Source organism: Symphalangus syndactylus, chromosome X, assembly GCF_028878055.3.
Source record: "Symphalangus syndactylus isolate Jambi chromosome X, NHGRI_mSymSyn1-v2.1_pri, whole genome shotgun sequence".
Lineage (NCBI taxonomy): Eukaryota > Metazoa > Chordata > Mammalia > Primates > Hylobatidae > Symphalangus > Symphalangus syndactylus.
This window is the reverse complement of record NC_072447.2, coordinates 139,776,743-139,783,691: the sequence shown is the minus strand read 5'-3', so window position 1 is coordinate 139,783,691 and position 6,949 is coordinate 139,776,743. Positions and strand designations below refer to the sequence as shown.

General features: G+C 47.7%; 1 pseudogene; it reads right to left on the bottom strand.

Moving 5' to 3' along the window:
- Positions 1–5,830: 5,830 nt before the first annotated feature.
- LOC129476317 (transmembrane protein 92-like) lies at positions 5,831–6,114 on the bottom strand (annotated as a pseudogene).
- Between the last annotated feature and the right edge of the window lie 835 nt (positions 6,115–6,949).

Here is a 6,949-nt window from a genome sequence, read left to right as displayed (position 1 = left end):
TTTTCCTCCCAATTTCCCCAATCTAAATACGCTTCTCCCAAATTGATAGTGCAAATCTGATCATGTCTCACTGCTCTTTAAAATCCTTCACTGGACAGACAACTCAGTGCAATGTGGGATCCTGAATTGGATCCTAAACAGAAAAAGGACATTAGTGGGAAACTCGTGACACCTGAATAAAGTCTGTAGTTTAGTTTAATAGTATTGGGCCAATGTTTATTTCTTTGTCACCCAGGCTGGAGTGCAGTGCTGTGATCTCGGCTCACTGCAAACTCCACCTCCCAGTTTCAAGTGATTCTCCTGCCTCAGCTTCCAAAGTAGCTGGGACTACAGGTGTGCGCCACCACACTCGGCTAATTTTTGTACTTTTAATAGACACGGGGTTCCACTATGTGTTGGCCAGGCTGGTCTCAAAATCCTGACCTCAGGTGATACGCTCACCTCTGCCTCCCAAAGTGCTGGGATTACTGGCGTGAGCCACCGTGCCCAGCCTATTTATTTATTTTTTATGTGATAATTACCTTTTTAAAAAATTATTGGACAGGCACGGTGTCCCAGCTACTCGGTAGGCTGAGGCAGGAGAATCGCTTGAACGCGGGAGGCAGAGGTTGCAGTGAGCCGAGATCATGCCACTGCACTCCGGCCTGGTGACAAAGTGAGACCCTGTCTAAAAAAAAAAAAAAATTGTTGTGGGTGCATAGTAGGTGTATATATTTGTGGGGGTACATGAGATGTTTTGATACAGGCATGCAATGTGACATAATGACATCATGGAGAATGAGGAGGCATCCATCCCATCAATCATTTATGTTTTGTATTGTGAACAATCCAATTACACACTTTTTTTTTTTTTTGAGATAGAGTTTTGCTCCTGTTGCCCAGGCTGGAATGCAGTGGCGTGGTCTCGGCTCACTGAAACCTCTGCCTCTTGGGTTCAAGCAATTCTCCTGCCTCAGCCTCCTGAATAGCTGGGATTACAGACGTGCACCACCACGCCTGGCTAATTTTTGTATTTTTAGTAGAGATAGGGTTTCACCATATTGTGTAGGCTGGTCTCAAGCTCCTGACCTCAGGTGATCTGCCTGCCTTGGCCTCCCAAAGTGCTGGGATTATAGGCATGAGTCACCGCGCCTGGCCCGATTACACTATTTTAGTTATTTTAAAACGTACAATTGGCTGGGCGCGGTGACTCACGCCTGTAATCCCAGCACTTTGGGAGGCCAAGGCAGGTGGATCACCTCAGGTCAGGCGTTCGAGACCAGCCTGGCCAACATAGCCAAACCCTGTCTCTACTAAAAATACAAAAAGTAGCCGGGCGTGGTGGTGGGAGCCCATAATCCCAGCTACTCAGGAGGCTGAGGCAGGAGAATCACTTGAACTTGGGAGGCAGAGGTTGCAGTGAGCCGAGATCATGCCATTGCACTCCAGTCTGGATGACAAGAGTGAAACGCTGTCTCAAAAAAAAAAAAAAGTACAATTATTATTGACTATAGTCACCCTATTCCAATATTGATTTCTTAGTTTGATCATTGTACCATGTTTATTAGATGAGGCTCAGTGAAGGGTATAAAAGATCTCTGGCAGGATGTGGTGGCTCAGGCCTGTAACCCCAGCACTCTGGGAGGCCGAGGCGAGTGGATCACCTGAGGTGATGAGTTCAAGACCAGCCTGGCCAACATGGTGAAACCCCATCTCTACAAAAATACAAATATCAGCCAGGCATGATGGCAGGTGCCTGTAATCCCAGCTACTCGAGAGGCAGAGGTGGGAGAATTGCTTGAACCCAGGAGGCAGAGGTTACAGTAAGCCAAGATCATGCCACTGCACTCCAGCCTGGGCTACAGAGCGAGAATCTGTCTCAAAAACAAAACAAACAAAAAAACCCCACAAAAATAAAAAAAAGCCTAGATGATGGGTTGATAGGTGCAGCAAACCACCATGGCACATGTATACCTATGTAACAAACCTGCATACACTGCACATGTATCCTGGAATTTAAAGAAAAAAAAAACAGTAAAGGAAGAAAGAAACAAACAACAACAACAAAAAATTAAGAGCTGAAATATACAAGCAAGATTTCAGCCATACAGAAGTTTGATACTGGAAAGGTGTATGTGTGCATGGGGCAGGGGTCAGATCATTCAGTGCTTCCTAAGCAAAGGTAGAGTTTAGACTTGATCCTTAGGCCAATGGATAGCCAACAGATGATTTTTTTTAACTTTTTATTTTGAGATAATTTCAGATTAGCAGAAACAATGCAAAAACAGTACAGAGAGGTCATAAGAAAATGAATCAGAGGAAGAAAAAACTTGTACAGGGAATTTTTTTTTTTTTTTGAGATGGAATCTCGCATTGTTGGCTGGAGTGCAGTGGCATGATCTCGGCTCACTGCAAGCCCCACCTCCCAGGTTCAAGTGATTCTCCTGCCTTAGCCTCCTGAGTAGCTGGGACTACAGGCTCCACAACCACGCCCGGCTAATTTTTGTATTTTTAGTAGAGATGGGGTTTCACCATATTGGCCAGGCTGGTCTCGAACTCCTGACCTTCTGGTCCACCCGCCTCGACCTCCCAAAGTGCTAGGATTACAGGTGTGAGCCACTGCGCCCGGCCCCGTCATCTAGGTTTTAAGCCCTGCGTGCATTAGGCATTTGTCCTAATCCTCTCCCTCCCCTTACCCCCCATCCCCCAACAGGCCCTGATGTGTGGTGTTCCCCTCCCTGTGTCCAAGTGTTCTCATTGTTCAACTTGCACTTATGAGTGAGAAACTCAGGTGTTTGGTTTTCTGTTCCTGTGTTAGTTTGTTGAGGATGATGGCTTCCAGCTTCATCCATGTTCCTGCAAAGGACATGATCTCATTCCTTTTTATGGCTGCATAGTGTTCCATGGTGTATATGTACCACATTTCTTTTTTTTTTTCCTTTGAGATGGAGTCTTGCTCTGTCACCAGGCTGCAGTACAGTGGCGTGATCTCGGCTCACTGCAACCTCCACCTCCTGAGTTCAAGCGATTCTCCTGCCACAGCCTCCCAAGTAGCTGGGACTACAGGCGTGTGCCACCATGCCCAGCTAATTTTTGTATCTTTAGTAGAGACGGGGTTTCACCATGTTGGCCAGGATGGTCTCGATCTCCTGACCTCGTGATCCGCCCACCTCGGCCTCCCAAAGTGCTGGGATTACAGACATGAGCCACCGTGCCTAGCCCACATTTCTTTATCTAGTCTAGCATTGATGGACATTTGGGTTGATTCCATGTCTTTGCTATTGTAAATAGTTCAGCTCTTAAGTTGAAAGTTACTTTTCCCTGTAAATCTTCCCTGGCAGCACCCCTACCTCCACACATACACCACACACACACACACACACACTCACACTCACACAGAGTTGAATTAAGTGTCTGTGGTATGCACTCCCAAGTACACTATGTGTACCTCTGATTTATAATTTATCACAGTGAATTATAGTTCTGTTGGCCTCCCTTATTAGTCAATTATTAATTCTAAATCTTCTTCTATCCACACCTACCCCCCCCCTTTTTTTTTTTTGAGATGGAGTCTCGCTCTGTTGCCCAGGCTGGAGTGCAGTGGCACAATCTTGGCTCACTGCAAGCTCTGCCTCCCAGGTTCACGCCATTCTCCTGCTTCAGCCTCCCGAGTAGCTGGGACTATAGGCGCCCGCCACCACGCCCAGCTAATTTTTTTTGTATTTTTAGTAGAGACGGGGTTTCACTGTGTTAGCCAGGATGGTCTCGATCTCCTGACCTCGTGATCCGCCCACCTCTTTGTTTTATTTTATTTTATTTTATTTTAATTTATTTATTTTTTGAGACTCCATCTCATTGTGTTGCCTAGGCTGGAGTGCAGTGGTGCAATCTCAGCTCACTGCAACCTCTGCCTCCCAGGTTCACATGATTTTCCCACCTCAGCTTCCCGAGTAGCCGGGATTACAGGCGCCCGCCACAACGCCCAGCTTAATTTTTTGTATTTTCAGTAGAGATGGGGTTTCACCATGTTAGCCGGGCTGGTCTCGAACTCCTGGACTCAAGATCTGTCCACTTTGGCCTCCCAAAGTGCTGGGATTACAGGCGTGAGCCACCGTGCCCGGCCTTTTTTTTTTTTTTTTTTCAGACGGAGTTTCGTTCTTGTTGCCCAGGCTGGAGTGCAATGGCACAATCTTGGCTCACCGCAACCTCCACCTCCCAGGTTCAAGCGATTCTCCTGCCTCAGCCTCCCAAGTAGCTGGGATTACAGGCATGCGCCACCACACCCGGCTAATTTTGTATTTTTAGTAGAGACAGAGTTTATCCATGTTGATCAGGCTGGTCTCAAACTCCTGGGCTCAAGTGATCTGCCCACTTGGGCCTCCCAAAGTGCTGGGATTCCAGGCATGAACCACTGTGCCCAGTTGAGTAATTATTTTTGTTATTTACATACTCTATGATGTGGTGAGAGTGGAAATTTTCGATTTTTCCTTTGAACTCTTGGATTTTGGACTAAGAATCTGATTCCTGCACCAGTATCAGCTTTTTATCAAAAGGGTATGTGCCTTTTTTTTTTCAAGACTAGTGGTGCGATCTCAGCTCACTGCAACCTCTGCCTCCCAGGCTCAAGCAATCCTCCTACTTCAGCCTCCGGAGTAGCTGGAACCATAGGCATGCACCACCATACCCAGCTAATTTTTTGTATTTTTGGTAGAGACAGGGTTTCACTATGTTGCCCAGGCTGGCCTTGAACTTCTAGGTTCAAGCAATCAGCCCTCCTCAGCCTCCCAAAGTATTGGGATTACAGGTGTGAGCCACTGCGTCTGGCCACAAAAGGGTATATGTCTTTTTTTTTTTTTTTTTTTTTTTTTTTGAGACAGAGTCTTTCTCTGTCCCCCAGGCTGGAGTGCAGTGGCGCGATCTCGGCTCACTGCAAGCTCCGCCTCCCGGGTTCACGCCATTCTCCTGCCTCAGCCTCCCGAGTAGCTGGGACTACAGGCGCCTGCCAACACGCCCGGCTAATTTTTTGTATTTTTAGTAGAGACAGGGTTTCACCGTGTTAGCCAGGATGGTCTCGATCTCCTGACCTCGTGATCCACCCGCCTCGGCCTCCCAAAGTGCTGGGATTACAGGCTTGAGCCACCGCGCCCGGCCGGGTATATGTCTTTATTACAGTTTTCTATATACTAAAAAATGTAGCAAGGATACTCATTCAATACTAATTATGAAACAGCGATTTCTCTAGGTAACTCAACAGTCTTTTGTCCTTTCTTTCTTTTCAAGCCTAACCTTAGCAATAAGATTTTCTCTTCTCCTTAAACCTACCTACATTTATCCCAGTGTCTAAACATTTATTTATTTATTTTTTCAGTGAGGATGTGTGTTTATCGTGTGTTGCAGGGGTTACAGTGAGTTCTTCTCTATTCAGGTAGGACTGGAAGGTGGCTCAGAGCTCATCCACTCCAATCTCCCACAAGTACAGAAATGCCCTGATAAAATCTCAGAGTTGGCTGTTCAGTCAAGATTTGCATACTTCCTGAAATGGGGCTGTTACTACCCCTCAGAGTAGCCCATTCTGCTGTTGGGCACCTCCAATGGTTCGCATTTTCCTTCGGGCAGCCTCTCACTTGGGCTTGTGGGGGGGCACAGATACTGTCACTCCAGCCCAACCCACAAGACAAGAGAGGCAGCTGGGGTGGAACAGGGGCAGAAAAAGCAATAAGTTAAATCCAAGAATGAACAGAGACATGGCAGGATGGGGAGGGACACTCCCGGGGTGCCAGCAGTCTCTAGCTTGATCCAGGAGGCACTGAGGAGGAGGTTCCTGGTGACAAGATTCCAGGCAGGAGGTGACTCAGAAGGGTGGATTGTCAATGCCCTTCTGTTCCCCAGTATGTTCTTCAGGGCTGAAGCTACAGGGAGGGGGTGGCTCTATGGGGGTTAGGCCCAGGGTGGACTTCAGAATAACCTCAAAGGGCCGGAGAAGAACTCGTTCTCCTGGCAGCAGCTGTCGCCACAGCATTTGAATCCTTTGGAGCAAGTGAAGGAGAGACCACATTTGGCTGTAGCCTTTTGGGGGTCAGCCAGCAGGCTGAGCAGCAAGGTGGGTGCAAGGCTGGGGACCCAAGCGTGGGACATCTTGGCATGAGGGCCACCCATGTCTAAACTTTTAACTGTGTCATTTTACTTTCATCTCTGGCTTCCTGCTGTCCTATCCTTGCCACTGTTAAAAGATAGTTTTCAAAGAAAGATAAATCATGACTGTCATGCAAATAATGAATGCATGTTAATTTTTTTTTTTTTTTTTGAGACGGAGTCTTGCTCTGTTACCCAGGCTGGAGTGCAGTGGCATGATCTCGGCTCAGTGCAACCTCCACCTCCCGGGTTCAAGTGATTCTCCTGTCTCAGCCTCCCAAGTAGCTGGGACTACAGGCTCACGCCACCATGCCTGGCTAATTTTTGTATTTTTAGTAAGAACGGATTTTCACCATATTGGTCAGGCTGGTCTCAAACTCCTGACCTCAGGTGAGCCACCTGCCTCGGCCTCCCAAGTGGTGGGATTACAGGCGTGAGCCACCGCGCCTGGCCTAATTTTAAAATACTTTTGTAGAGATGAGGTCTCCCTATTTTGCCCATGCTGGCATAAGATTATTGAAAGGATTTGATGAAAGAATTTGTCTAAGATGCCTCCACTCATTTCTGATAAAGACGATTAACAAACTTGGAATGGAAGGAAACTTCATCAACCTGATGAAGTGAGAGGTGACAGTGTGATGGCAGTCCTCACAGCCCTCGCTTGCTCTCAGCGCCTCCTCTGCCTGGGCTCCCACTTTGGTGGCACTTGAGCCCTTCAGCCCACTGCTGCACTGTGGGAGCCCCTTTCTGGGCTGGCCAAGGCAGGAGCCGGCTCCCTCAGCTTGCAGGGAGGTGTGGAGGGAGAGGTGCCAGTGGGAAAAGGGGCTGCGCCCGGCGC